Raw genomic sequence first — 14,707 nt, 5'->3', positions numbered from 1 at the left:
GCGGGTTAAAAAGCGGCTGGGACGGCCAAGCACAGAGAGTGGTGGTGAAGGGAGTTCAATCCAGCCGGCGGCCGGTCACAAGGGGTGTCCCCCAGGGCTCAGGACTGGGACCGCTCTGGTGGAACATCTTCAGGGATGAGCTGGGTGAAGGGATCGAGTGCTCCCGCAGGGAGCTTGCAGATGACACCAGGTTGGGTGGGAGTGTCGATCTGCTCGAGGGCAGGAAGGCCCTGCCGAGGGATCTGGCCAGGCTGGATCGAGGGGCCGAGGCCAACTGGATGAGCTTCAGCAAGGGCAAGTGCCGGGTCCTGCACCTGGGTCACACCAAGGCCACGCAGCGCTGCAGGCTGGGGAGGAGTGCCTGGGAAGCTGCCCGGCAGAAAAGGCCCTGGGGGTGCTGGTCGGCAGCCGGCTGAAGGTGAGCCGGCAGTGTGCCCAGGTGGGCAAGGCGGCCAGCAGCATCCTGGCCTGTGTCAGCCATGGTGTGGCCAGCAGGAGCAGGGCAGTGAGCGTGCCCCTGTTCTCAGCACTGGTCAGACCACACCTTGAGAGCTGTGTCCAGTTTTGGGCGCCACAGTGTAGGAAAGACCTGGAGGTTCTGGAGCGGGTCCAGGTGAGGGGTCTGGAAAACAGGGCTTGTGAGGAGCGCCTGAGGGAACTGGGAGTGTTGAGCCTAGTGAAGAGGAGGCTGAGGGGAGACATCATTGCTCTCTACAGCTACCTGAAAGGAAGTTGTAGTGAGGCCGGTGTTGGTCTCTTCTCCCAAGTGACTAATGACAGGACAAGAGGGAATGGCCTCAAGCGGATTTAGATTGGAAATTAGGAAAAACGTCTTTACTGAAAGAGTGGTCAGACACTGCACCAGGCTGCCCAGGGTGGTGGTAGAGTCACCATCCCCGGAGGTGTTCAAAAGACGTACACGTGTGGTGCTTAGGGACCTGGTTTAGTGGTGGGCTTGGTAGTGTTAGGATAATGGTTGGACCTGATGACCTTAAAGGCCTTTTTGAACCAAAATGATTCTATGTTGCACCAGGGGAGGTTTAGATCAGACATCAGGATAAATTTCTTTACCGAATGGGTTATCAAGCATTGGAACAGGCTGCCCAGGGAGCTGGTGGAGTTACCATCCCTGGAGGTGTTCAAAAACGTGTTGATGTAGTGCTTCCAGACATGGTTTAGTGGGCATGGTGGTATTAGGTCGACGGTTGGACTTGATGATCTTAGAGGTCTATTCCAGCCTAATGATTCCATGGTTCTATGATCACTAGTGGCACTCAGATTGGCACAGTTTTAAGAATGGGTCAGTTCATACCTCAGAGCTATTGTTTAAAGCTCTCTGACAGCTCAAGCAGACAGTATTTTACAGGATTGACTTGGTTTTGGTGTTGAAGGTTTCCTTGCAACTACAGAACAGGTTCTCATTTGAAAACAAAGTTAGGATGACACATCAAAAACACAGGTCTAGCTCTGTTCCCAAGATACTTTCTTTTATGTCCCCTGGGATTGCTGCTATTATTCTAAGAAGTTTGGCTTTACACAAAGTCCTGCTTAAATTGAAGATGGCAAGGAACAGCATATATTGCACAAACCTGCATACAAAGTTCCGTTAACAGAACTTCATTGATTCCGGTTATGAAAATTCATGTCTACTCATCACCATGCTTAGAAAAAGGAATCAAACATCTACACAAGTTTACTACAAATATTTCAAATCTTACTGTATTAAGCCTTTGAGTGGAAAGGATCCTCAAAAGCAACAGGACTGCTTCAAGAATGGAAGAGAACTTGCATTTCCAATGCACTGAGAAAATAATGACATCCATCATCATCATTTAGTCGGATCAAAGTAAGTCCTCGATTTTGATCCGTTATCTGTTTAAAGGCTACATACTTAATAACAGAACGGAGGACTTCCCACATTTAAGATACCCATAGGACTTCCTTAAGCTCCTCAGTACAACCTGATAACTGAAATAACAACATGCAAAGAAAACACAGACATCTCACTGCGTTACTCAAAGGTCCATGGAGACTAAGGGCTTCTGTACGAAAGCCGGGGTAGTAGAGATCCGGAAAAAAACAAAACCCATAAAGCACACTGGAGACTTTTTGGACTAAATATTCACTAAAAGAAGGTGCAATGGAGAGGGGAGAAAACTAAACAAAATAGAATCCATTTAACTCCCAGGACACTGTAGACTATGGAAGTGAACAGGACAAAGTCTCCTTATCACAGTAACAGGTAAAACTTGGGGATAACACTATAGATTAGCTATGAGAGGCAGTTTTACACATTCGGAATACACCTTTTGATGAACCTATGACAAAGTAAACATTTGAAGCCAGTTTATTCCCTACTAGTTGGTTTTCTGTAGTGGCTTTATTGCTTTATACCCAAGGGCTTACAGAAACAAGCATTTATTAGGTCTTTTTTCCAGCTGATGGCAGAATACACATACGGTAATCTGCCCAAACCATTCTTTTCCCATGCTACAGCCACTGCCATAGTAGAGGCTAGCCCTAAAAGAATAACAAGAGGACTAGAAGCTACTGAAGATATTTTCCTTTTCATCGTCAGAGAAGTGATTGTCTCCATCTTTCGAAAACAGATTTTGCTTTATACCCGTGTGTTTAGATACCCTTGCAGCTGGTTACCCTATGGAGAACTCCAAAGATTAACAACCGAATCTGAAGACCCAGGTTAACCTTGTAAAATACTATCCAGTGGTTCTGCATCTTCAATACTGCTTTTGCTCAGCCATGTACCTCTAGTGGTATATTCTACTTTTCATAGCGAGATGCTCTAAGAGCTTTTACCAGCACATTACGACAGCTTACATGCCTTGTCATGACAAGCTTGAGTAAGAAATGGACTTGAATGCCAAGCTATGACTTTTTCTGAAGTCAGTAAACTTGACCAGATCTGAAAGCATGCAGGGTGTTAACGTCATGGTGTGATAACACTTTGCGGCAGCCCTACTGCTCATTGCTTAGTGAAGAGACACCTTCAAAGAGCACTTCAGAGTCTTCCTCAGAAGCTACCACTGACATTTCCAAGAGTTGAAAAGAAAGGCTGTCTTTCTGAAGCCATGCAACAACTTCATGCAACTTCCTTCAGTGTCAGGAGACAGATCAAGAAGTTGTGCAACTTCAGAAGTACACCGACAAATCATACCTCCAATTTCTTTGTCCCTGAGGTCTGTTGGACAGTTATCGCTGCAGTTAACTCACAGTCCACAAAGATCACCAATTAGTAAAATGCTTTTGGGCTGTTGAACTATAAAGCTGCAACCATCTCTCACTAGAGGCTCTAGTCGGAGTCTGGAAAACTCTCTGTGAACACCAGTATCACAGAACACAACTATTCCCGTTCTCGTGTTTCAGAGTTGGAAGTATTTGCATTTTATTTCCAGTACTAATGGCATCACTTTTATTCTAGACAGTTTCATTATTTCACTGTCCCAGCTCCTGGTCCTTTTCAGAGAAAGGTTTCATTCAATCCTTTGAACAGTAACGATGAGATTATTAACAAGGAGTTTAAGAAAGAACTGACACACACAAACGTGTTCAGGTACCCAGAACAAAAGAACCTGGAAGTATCGAGAGCAAAGTTCAGGACGATGAAGAAAAGGATCTATTTCTCATTTGTAATTAGACCAAGAAGTGAAAATGTTATCAAGTAGATTCAAATTATTTAGATCAGATTACCAGTGCAGCACTGTGACAAATTATAAATTACGACTTCTCTTCTACTTCATTTGACATTTTTCTAGATATTAGGAGCATTTTCCAAAGCCTCAGAGGAAATTGATGGAAAAACCAAAATCTGACCTCTCACACCCTAACCATCAGACTGCTCTCACACCCGAACCATCAACACTTACTCTTCCAGCGGTCATTCAAACACTTGGGACAACTGAAGCAAACAGACCGTAACCAGCAATAAAAATCAGTGCTTAACAAGTATTTTGCATAGTTAAGGCCAACACTTGACTGATGATTGCAAGTCCTAGCCAATTAACTTGAATATATCAAAAGGAAAATAAGCACAAAGTGCATTGAGAGCAAAGCACAAACCAACGGGAACTTCTCACACAGGTGACTGCCGCAGCATAGTATTAATAGTGATGGCTGTGGGCTGGGACAACCACCTGAAAACCTCCTATTGACAGAAAGTAAGAGTAAGGCTTCTGCAACTCTACAGAGAAGCTGGCCATTCAAATCCCTGGGGCTCTAGCCCTTGAAGAGACAAAGAATTCCTTTATTTCTAGGAAAAGCAGAAAAGAATTGCCATCGAAACCACCAGAAGACCTTGAGATCTAAAACCACAAGTAAGGTTATTTATTTTTTGTCAGGGCTTTGGTCAGAAACTCATTCATCAGTGTCACCGGGGGGTTTCTGCACTGTCCTGTTCTAAAATGAATGCTCCCGCAAATTTCAAATTCTGTTTATTACTACATATTCATTTCTTCAGAGAAAAAACTTTAAGAGCAAAAAAATGCTGTATTTCTAACTCTTTGATGACAAAGGCAGACTTCCAAATAAGAATCATTTCAACCCTATGCCCGTAGAAAAATTGCTTCTCCGCCGCCTCTACTGTTGCTATTCAGAGATTTCTAAGCAGCTACGAGTCCCAACCAGACGAATGTAACAAATTCAAACCCTCCTGGCAGAGGCCTGTTTATTATTTTCCAATGTGATTGTCTGCCAAGTTTCCCTGTCCAGGGTTTTTTTTGTTTGGTTGGTTTTGTTGTTGGTTTTGTTTTGTTTTTTAAAGAAAGGAACCCTGTGAGGTAAACTATGTCAGGGACTATCCCTCCAAGAGTTCTCTCAGAAAGTGGAAGTGCTCCAGCACGTATGCAGACTTGTAACTGAATACGGTTCAAAACCATTAGAAGACACAGCACAGTCAAAACTTTAATCTTCAGAAAACAAAATGCTATGCTGTGAGTCTTGGAAATCATTTATCAGTACAGAATACTCACAATTGTTCTTAACACATGATGAAAAAGGCATACACTTCAATGAAATCAAGCTGAAACTGATGAACACAGACATCTTTGCTTCCCCTCACAATACCACCTTTTAATAACGCCTTTGGGTTTAGGACTTGTCCATACAGTGCCTGTTTCCAGTCTATGGCTCGTCAGTTTAGCTGTACAAATCTGCACCCAGTGTTATGGCACAAAGGCACAGATCTCGTGAGGGTTTCTCAGAAGCACTGGTGCATCCCGTTACCTTAAATGATGGTCTTGTGATTAAGGCACCTAAAGGCAAGAAAAGGAGGATGAATCCTCCGCGACCTCGCACAGGTCATTCAATCCCTCACTCTGGATTCCACATCTATAATACCAAATGCACAATTGCTTAAATATTTTAAAGCACAAAATCATTTCCTGAGTGCATACATGGCACTCAGACGGAAAGGCAGTCGGGAAGTCTGTATGTGCGATAAACACTGAAAACAATTCCTTTGCAGGAGTAAATTAAAAGAAAGAAAAGAATCAAATGCCTTTGCAAAGGTTCTGCACACGATTCTCAGCTTTCAATCTGAACGCAGTCTTGAAAGGCCAACGTGAACGAATCCTCCTCTTGCAAGAGTTCAAGCCAATCTAAAATAACTCCAGTAAAAGTACCGAACCACAGCGGTATTGCTTAAAAGGGCAGTGGTTTGATACGGCGAGCCTTTTGTTTACTCTTGTTATTAGGAGGTTTTCAGGTCTTGATGCATAAAATTCTGTCCAGGACAGGAACTGGGGAGTTGGGGGGGAGACAAAACCCTTAAGTTACGACTGCATGAACAACAGCAATCACTTAAAAATCGTGGTCATGAAGAGCTAAAAACTCAAGCCCATACACAACTCACAAATGAGACCGTGGGTTCTGCTGCTTCTCTCCGACAAATAAGTAACTCTCCTCGACAATTGTGCCTTAGAAAAACACAGGACTCCAATTATTGTTTCTAACTAAAAACATTTGTAGCACATTTCTATATAAAAAAAAAAAAAAGGATTAAGGGTGGAACTCCTGCAGGTAGCCAGACATACACTGATTTTATAGGAATTGTGAGCGTTCTGTACTTTTGAAAAACCAAGTTCTTGATGTTATGGAGCCAGGCCAGCCAGATCATCTCCTGACAAACTTCCTTGCACCCAGCTGAAGGATTGCCCCTTGAAATTTTCATCCTGTCTCAAGGATTAAGAAACTGTCTTAAAACAAAGAAAACTCTAAGACATGATTTCCTACAACAACGGCAAGTTAACAAAAATATTTAAATGGGACATTTTTGACACATTAATCCTGTTATCGTGGCTGCTACTGGTCAATCGCTAGGGATCAAGGTCTCTGTTAACCCAGACAATTCCGGAACAGAAAATTTTGTCTTCCCACTGGAAAAAGTGCAACCTCTTTCTAAAGAGATATTAAATATCATCATAACCTTCTACTGCATTTCTCACTTTTTTCACCTTTCACTTAATGGAAAGGATGAGTTTTAACCGCATCTACAATTCCTTTTGTATCAGTTTATTTCACTTTTGGAAAAGATCACTCCATTTTCATCACATTCTCTACTAACAGTAAAAATGTTTGTGATTTTCTTTTCTTTAAAGAAATTTTTTCACTGCTTGAGCAAATTCTAATACAAAACTACAACCATGTCAACCGTTACAAACCCTCTCTGGAGTGAAGCCTTTTGTCTATGATTGGGCCTAAGCAGAAATACCACTGAGCCTCACGAGAGACCATTTCCAGAAGCCTTTTGAAAGCTAAATAGTCCAACATACAGGTTGGCAAGGAGAGACAATGATGCCCAGTGGCAGCTGAGCTTACTTTAAATGTGACTGAAGCTCCTGAATGGAAAAAGAGCTCCTGACCTGACTGTGCAACCACAGAAAGCCAAAGAGCAGCAATTCTCCCTGCAGATGTGACCCACGCTTCAAGAATCCAGAGCTAAACTTGAACTAACTCACAACAGCAGAAACCACCTCAGATCAGATTTACTTCTGACTTAGGGACGCGCGTGCACAGCAGCTGCGTGCCAGAAAAACACCCCTTCATGCAGTTGGCGCCTTGTCCTGTCACACGGCTAGCCTCCAGCCTGAACCTGGAGATTTCCTTGCTCCAAACGCTGGCAGCTGCTAGAACATCGGCTGACGAACAATACTTTTCTCCTTGTAAAATACGTATTGTATCACGGTGATGCATTTTGTTGGTCAACTGAAAAGTCATCAAAAATAGAAAAAAACCCCCAACCCAACAGGTTAAAAAAAAAGGCAGTGCTTCCTTACATACAAAACCCTCATACTTTTTCCATTTTGATCCTAGCTTGCAAATAATATCAGAGAATAAAAAGTTCCTTTATACTATGTATTAATAATCATGACAGACTAAACACTCAAATTACAGACTGCTTAAAACACAGTACTTTGGAAAAAACCATCATTGTAATCAGACGCCGTAAAACAGCTGCTGTCCTTTGGCACATGTAATCTTGTTTTCTTTTCATAACGGGATTTTTTAAGACATTACATAGAACTACATTTAGGTCTCACATTTCTGTTAAAACGGAGAGAACACCAGCACTACAAGGAGGAAAGACAAAGAACACCAACCACTTTTAAAAGCACGGTAACAGTAATGACAACTAGGATTTGTGTCGAAGTTCACTAGAAGTCATTCCTTTTGTATAGATGACACTATCGCCCTTAATTACAAGTTTATTCCTTTAATTGATTTTTTAAACAAGATTTCCCCAAATATTTTAACGTTCTGTAACAAACCCACACCAATGAATGAAACACACACCTCAAATTATAACCACAAGAGACTGCACTCACACCCAGTCACTCTGGTATTGACAGAGCCAAAGATTTATCGGACAGCTCTCCCTATCACATGTTCCTCCTCTCCCAAAAAGGAGAAGAAAATAAAGAATATCAATACAACAGTTGCAGAATTTTCCAATTATGACTTAATTGAAAAAAAAAAAAAAAAGAAAAATTAGAGTTACATTAAATTTTAACATCCAAGATTTTGTTGAAAACTGGATCACAAGATTTGTAACAGCTATACTAGGCTGTATTCTGTCAAAAAGACTCTGGTTCTGAGTATGCATTTAAATATTCAATTTACAGATATTGAAGAGCAGGGCTGATATCCAGTACAGCAGAGCACATCTAACTCCATCACTTCTAGTTACTTCAAGGAATGGCTGGGATCTGTAACAGATCACCACGTAGTTGAAGAAATTAAGAAACCTTTGTAATAATGCATAGATGGAAAAAAGCTGACACTCCTTCAGGAATGCAGATGAAACAAACTTCTAATTCCACCAGTTGGGTTTTTGCCTCTTTTCCTTTTCATGTATGTCTCTTCCTGTAATCCTCACATGAATACACTGCCTCTAGTACTAGCAGTACCCAGGTTTGATGAGCTGAAACAGCACAATTCTTCTGCAAAGCTTCAGTGTGTGCAGTATTTCAGGACACACAACTGGTAGAAAAATCCCCTGCCCTTCTTTAGTCACTCATCACAGTATCCATAGGCAGCTCACAAAATACTCTGAAACAGTAAACTGCTTTCAGCTCTAGAACAGCTCAAACCTCCATTAGTGCTAACAAAGATCCCAGTTATTTGAGGACAATAGACTGAGTCGACCTCCAGAAGAAAAAACCCCAACCAAAACACCACCCCAGCCCTCCTCAGCTCAGCAAATAAATCACATCAGGCTTCCCCCTCTGCTTCCCCCTTCCCTGCAATTCTAAGTGACTTTCTAGCACAAAGGCACTCACAAATAGCCACACTGTGCATTTGTCCAAACAAGCCCAATGAAATCACAACGGCTTCTGAAAGCAACATTTATGCCATGTGACGGCTGCTGCATCAAACCCTCGCCCTAGGAAACTCCTGCTCGCTATTGCACACCATGAAACATCTAGGATTATAAACATAAAAGAAAAATAATGCAAGCTACTGGATTGGAAAACTCGTCCATCCACCTTCGAGGCAGGTGCAGATTCAACTGTATGATCAAGCTTCCAGTTTCAGCTGATGGCTGCTGCAAAGCAGCTGTAAAAACGGCCAAAGTTTTGTACTACTCGGTTTTAAACATTACTTGTGCTTCTCCTGACCCTTCTATACCAAATTATCTCTCTTCAGATAATAAAAGCATTACGCTGCAATCTTAGTCACCAAGGTTTCTCCTAAACCCACTTCTTGCTGAAGGGTCTTTGGCCAACGCCACTCTGATTTACTGTTACTTTTCCATCATCATTTTATCTCCACAACTTCATTGTCAAATGAATAAGCTTCGGCCTCTCGCCGTCAATGTTCTGCCATCAAAATACCAAGTCCCTGGTCATGAGGGTACTACAAGTAGAAAAATGGAACTGCTCAACCTTTAGAAACTACAGAATTCAAACATTCAGTGACATTCAATGGTTTACTAGGAGACAGACGACTACTGACAGAAACCAGATTATTAACAAAACTAAAACATCGCATTGCTAGTGGTTTCCATAAGAGAATGACATTCTGAGAAAGCCAAAGACTAACTTGGCAAGAATCAGATGTTGCTAAGGTTTGCTTTCAACAAATCAAGCTCACGCAAAACAAGTAAGGTATTTATGGAAGCAACTGAAGAACACGGCAAACAAACAGGCTACAGAAAGCCCCCTGACACTAAAGAAGAGATGATCAGTTGAAGAAGTGACCTGTTTCTCACTCTGTTTGGGTTTCGCTCTGTTTTTCAAATCTGCCACGTAGGCACCTACATTAGGCAGCTCCACCTACCTTTCTCTGCCACCAAAAGTATTTTCTTGTGCACGCATCACCCTGCAGTCAGGCTTGAAGTCTGGCTGGTTTTAGTTTCTTTCTACGGATACACGGGGAAGATGAACACTAGATAGTTGGAATTCATTTTATTTACATTTCCACATCCCTTAACCTAAAAACAACCACACAAATTTTGACGAAAGCAGGCCACACAAAACGTGCTCACAAACCACAGCGCTCACGAGAACACTGTAGTTCTCCGCTCTGCTCAACACCCCTTGGACAGTTCTCAGCAGGGGGACTTTGTCCTCCTCCTCTCTTCTCCCACTGCACAGAGCAATAAACCTCACCTAACACTTCACCTGCTTCCACAAGTCTGGAGATAAGAAATTCCAGGGGATGAGTCAGCCCCGTGAACCAAAGCAAGCGAAACCAAAAGGGAGCAGCCTTAGATCACTGGTCCCTGTTGTTGCAACTCCCACATCAGTATTTTCTGCAGCCCTGGCTCTCAGCACTCTCTTCCTCCAGCCACCCCCAGCCTCCCCCCCACCTCACCTCACATGCTCTACATCTCCCTTTCCAAACAAACTGGTTTCTGTTCTTAACTCTTTCATCTTTAATATAGCCGTGGTTAAAAATGACTATTTTTTTCCTTGATTAGGTTTCCAACTGCTGGTATAAGAACACAAGCTCACCAAAACCTGACATGCTGGCACAATCTGTAAATGCTTAGCAGAGCTTTATCCTGTTCTGCCCATCTATCCTATGGTGCGGGGTTTTGTTGGTGGGTTTGGGGTTTGTTTTCTTTTTAAATGCATCAGACTCAAAACAGAAATCCCGACTGGAAAGGTACTAAATCCATCTCTGCATGGGAATCACAGGTTCACAAACATACATGTGAATGCACAAATTCCTTAAGAACCATACATTAAAAAAACATAATAAAGAATGACCTGAGTTACCATGGCAAGTTAAATTACTTTATGCACAACATATGCCACTTTTCTGAAGTAAAGAAAACATGGGACAATTTAAAACTGTATTTCTGATACAGAACACCTTCTTAGTCAAATGACGACTTACATTCAGTTATTTTAGATCATTCCTGTGTTTTCTGTTCAGGTAATACATACCATCAAAAATCAGAAAATACAGACCCAGGATTTATTACTTTTACTTTAGTCATCCCGTACCCAAGATATCTACATACAAGTTTTCTAAAAGCTACAAAACAAGCCTTGCTGTAATCAGAAATGAAATGGAGCGCCTACACGCTCAGCCCAGAGGACGGCATGTTAAAAAAGGAAGCGGTAACAACAAAACACACCCTGGAGAGCTCTAAACCAGATTTGACTGTTATGCAGCAGAGAGAGAAATGAAACTGAAGTGAGGAGAAGCAGCCTTGTGGTAATGCAACACAGAGGCCAGTCACTAGTGGTGCTCCAGAGGTCAATACTGAGGCCAATATTGTTGAACACCTTGATTAACGGCCTGGACAGCAAACAGGTGTACCCTCAGCAAGTCTGCAGATGACAAAATTGGGAGGAGTGCCTTACACACCAGAGGGTTGTGCTGACATTCAGCAGGACCTTGGCAGGCCGGAGAAATGGGCAGAGAGGAATCTCCTGAAGCCCTACAAGGGGAAATGCAAAGTCCTCACCCGCGGAGGAATAACCCCAGCCCTCACTGCGGGCTGGAGGCAGACTGTCTGGAAAGCAGCTCTGCAGAACGGGACCCGGGGTCCTGGATGAACCAGCCAGCAACGCGCCTCGGCCACAAAGGCGGCCAACAGTGTCCCAGTGCATTAGGAAGAGCTCGAGCAGGTTGAGGGACGTGACCCTTCCCTCTGCTCAGCACTGGTGAGACACATCTGGAGTGCTGGGCCCAGGTCTAGGCTCCCCAGTACAAGGCAAACACGGACATACCGGAGCCCGATTAAGGGCTTGGAGCGTCAGACATACAAGGGAAGGCTGTGTGAGCCAGGATTTTGTAGCCTCAAGAAGGACTCGGGGCGGCGGGAAAGAATCTTATCAATGCCTATAAAAACCTGATGGGAAGCAGCAAAAAAGAGTGGGTCTGACTCACCCAAGTGGTGCCCAGTGAATGGACAAGAGGCAACAGGCACAACTGGAAACACAAGAAACTTAAAAAGTAAGTTTTGGGTGGGTTTGGTTTCTTTCTTTCCTTTTTTTTTTTTTTTTTTTTTCTCCTTTTCCTCTTGCTGTTTCTTTTGTTTTCCTGTGAGGGTGGTCAAACACCGGAACTTACCCAGACAGGTTGTGGCGTTTCCATCCCTGGAGCTGGTCTAGGTCACCCTGATGTGAGCAGGGTGCTTGGACTAACTAAACGACCTCTAGAGGTCCCTTCCAACCTGAACATTCATCTGAGGGTACAAAACCCACTTCTGTTGCAGGAAACAGACAAACAGATAACACTCACAGCAGAACTGGGTTGGTTTTCCTGCTGCTATTTACATCTAACAGTAAAGGTGGTTAAGCCTCAGTACTACAAAGGTAATTCAAACAGCCCAAAAATCAAAATATTTGATACCAAGTGTTTATAAAACAGCTTCGTTTTACCTCAATGTAAGAAACTGCCTTAATCTCTCTCAGTTTCCTACAGACAGTACACCAGCTTTCACTGCTTACAAATGTGAAGGCCACAAAACTGTTTGCTTAACAGTCATCGGATAAAACCACACAAGAACACGAAGGAAGATTCATCTGTGATGAAAGTTTTTTGTAACATATTAGCTAGGTGAAATATACAGCTTTTGTAAAGGAAATACAAAAGCTGCCATTTCGAGAACTCCAGAAAACAACCTCCTCAACTGGATGACAAATATAATAGGGGTGGCAGCAATAAAAATGTGTTCATTACTGATCTGAAGGCAGGACCTGCAGAAGCGAGGGCTGATTCAGTTTCCAATCCCACTGCTTAACCAGAACTGTGCTACACAGAAACCCACCTCGGCAGTTTCAAACACAAAAGGAAAGACTCAGTGTACATCTCACCATACACAACTCAGAAAACTTGTATTGCAAACTTCCCCTGAGGAGTAACGCCAAGCATTACGGATTAGGTGCAACATCCCACAGCCCTTTCAAGATTCCCACTGGGTACTGCATCTTGATATTGCACCTGAAACAGGACATACAGCCTTGCTGTAGCCCACACTGCTTTAGGCAGCAAACAGCACAGAGCACAGCTGGAATGTAAATAAGCAGCCTCTGCTCCTACTTTCTCAGTAATTTTTAGGAAAAGAACCTGTCACTGAGGAACAAACCCAAGCTGGCATGGTCTCTGGAGTTAATAGCTTTCTTTTCTTCTGCTTTCCAAATCTAAATCAGTTTTCACTAACAGCGCCAGAACCTTCCAGTAACTTTTCTTTTACAGCTGCAGGGTCATCAACTTCAAGACAGCTACTTGGCAACCTTTCCACACCGTTTGGATGCAACTGTGTTTACCTGGACACACAAACAGGCTGCACAGAGAGAGACAACATAAGACAGACAACTGTTTTCAGGCCAGCGTCTTATTTTGAGGAGGTTCACTTTACACACTGAAAAAGAAGATATTTCAGCAAGCAGCCAAAGAGCACCCTTAAGAAGCATGTGACAGAACTGGATGTTGTAGCTGAGACAGATAAGCTGTTAGCCTACTTCCAGGGGCACTGATCAGAAAAATCAGTCCCAAGTTATATATTCGAACCAATATAGATGCAGCTACTTTGTGAAACACTTTGAAGCCTGCAGCTGATGGAGTTCTAAGCATGCGGTGTCAGTTACACGTATATTTGTTTAATCGAACCACAAAAGCACAAATATAATCAGTGACTCGATCAAGAGGTGATCTACAGTAGCAAACAGAAGAACGGTTATGGAACTAATATCTGGATTCTAGAACATAGATTTTGTCACAGTATTTTAAGGTTTACTCAAGAAACAGAATTAAAGCAAGCTGTATATGGGTACTAAATTTGCTACTGAACGAGTTTCATGCCAGCAGAGCTGAATCTCGCAGTCACTTCAGGCAGCTTCTCATTGCTCAAACAACTCAGCAGCCAATCTATACAAAGTATGGAACAAACGCCTCAAAAAAGGAGAAGGTTCTTCAAAAACGCCCCCACAACACACTAGAAAACACATCCCTTTAAGAACCAGGGAAGGTAGAGGCTAATGACCTCCCATCTCATCCCTGACAAAATTCAAACACCAAAAACAACGTCAGAATAAATACACTGTCTCTCAATTCCTCAGTCCTACTCCAGCCGTATTCACATCTCACAGAAGCTATAAACCTCTGGAGAATAAAAGAAACAAAAGGACAGGAGGCTATTTGCCAAACAGCTCTTCAGAAGCACGAGAAGCCTGCCCGTGCAAGGCGCACAAGTGGTGTGCGGGAAGCGGAGCTACACTGTACGATGCCGTAAATTTGCGAGGCCATGCTGCAGCCCACAGAATAACCCCCTGTCAGGAGCTGGACGCTGGGGTAGTTTGGGAGAGGGTGTGAGAAAGGAAGGCAGAGGCATAAGCCGCACCACAATGGCTGTGTCCGCTTTGCATCCTCAGACCCTCCCTATGAAACCGCAGAAAGGACTGGAAGGCTGTTGACAAGAAGTGCCCACTTCTGAAAAACGGAATACGCGAAGTGACAGCAACTGGAACGATGCTGGGCCGTGAGCACTGGGACAGTTTACCAAGGAGGCTACGGGGCACGAGCAGTGCGGGAAACGGCGTCTGAAACGGCAGCGAGAACGAGGGGAGAAAAGTTAATCCCGAGCTGAGTGTAGAAAGCAGCGAGTTCCTGCCAGGAGCTCATTCCTTCTCCAGTGAGCAGCACTGGAGGAGAGACAGACACTTGGACGGCATCAGATATACAGCCCAGCCAGGGGAGGGAAGGGGCACAGGGGAGGGAAGAACAGAGGAAAGAA

The sequence above is a fragment of the Leptosomus discolor genome, unplaced genomic scaffold (assembly GCF_034619465.1).
Source record: "Leptosomus discolor isolate bLepDis1 unplaced genomic scaffold, bLepDis1.hap2 HAP2_SCAFFOLD_45, whole genome shotgun sequence".
Classification (NCBI taxonomy): Eukaryota; Metazoa; Chordata; class Aves; order Leptosomiformes; family Leptosomidae; genus Leptosomus; species Leptosomus discolor.
This window is presented reverse-complemented; position numbering follows the sequence as displayed.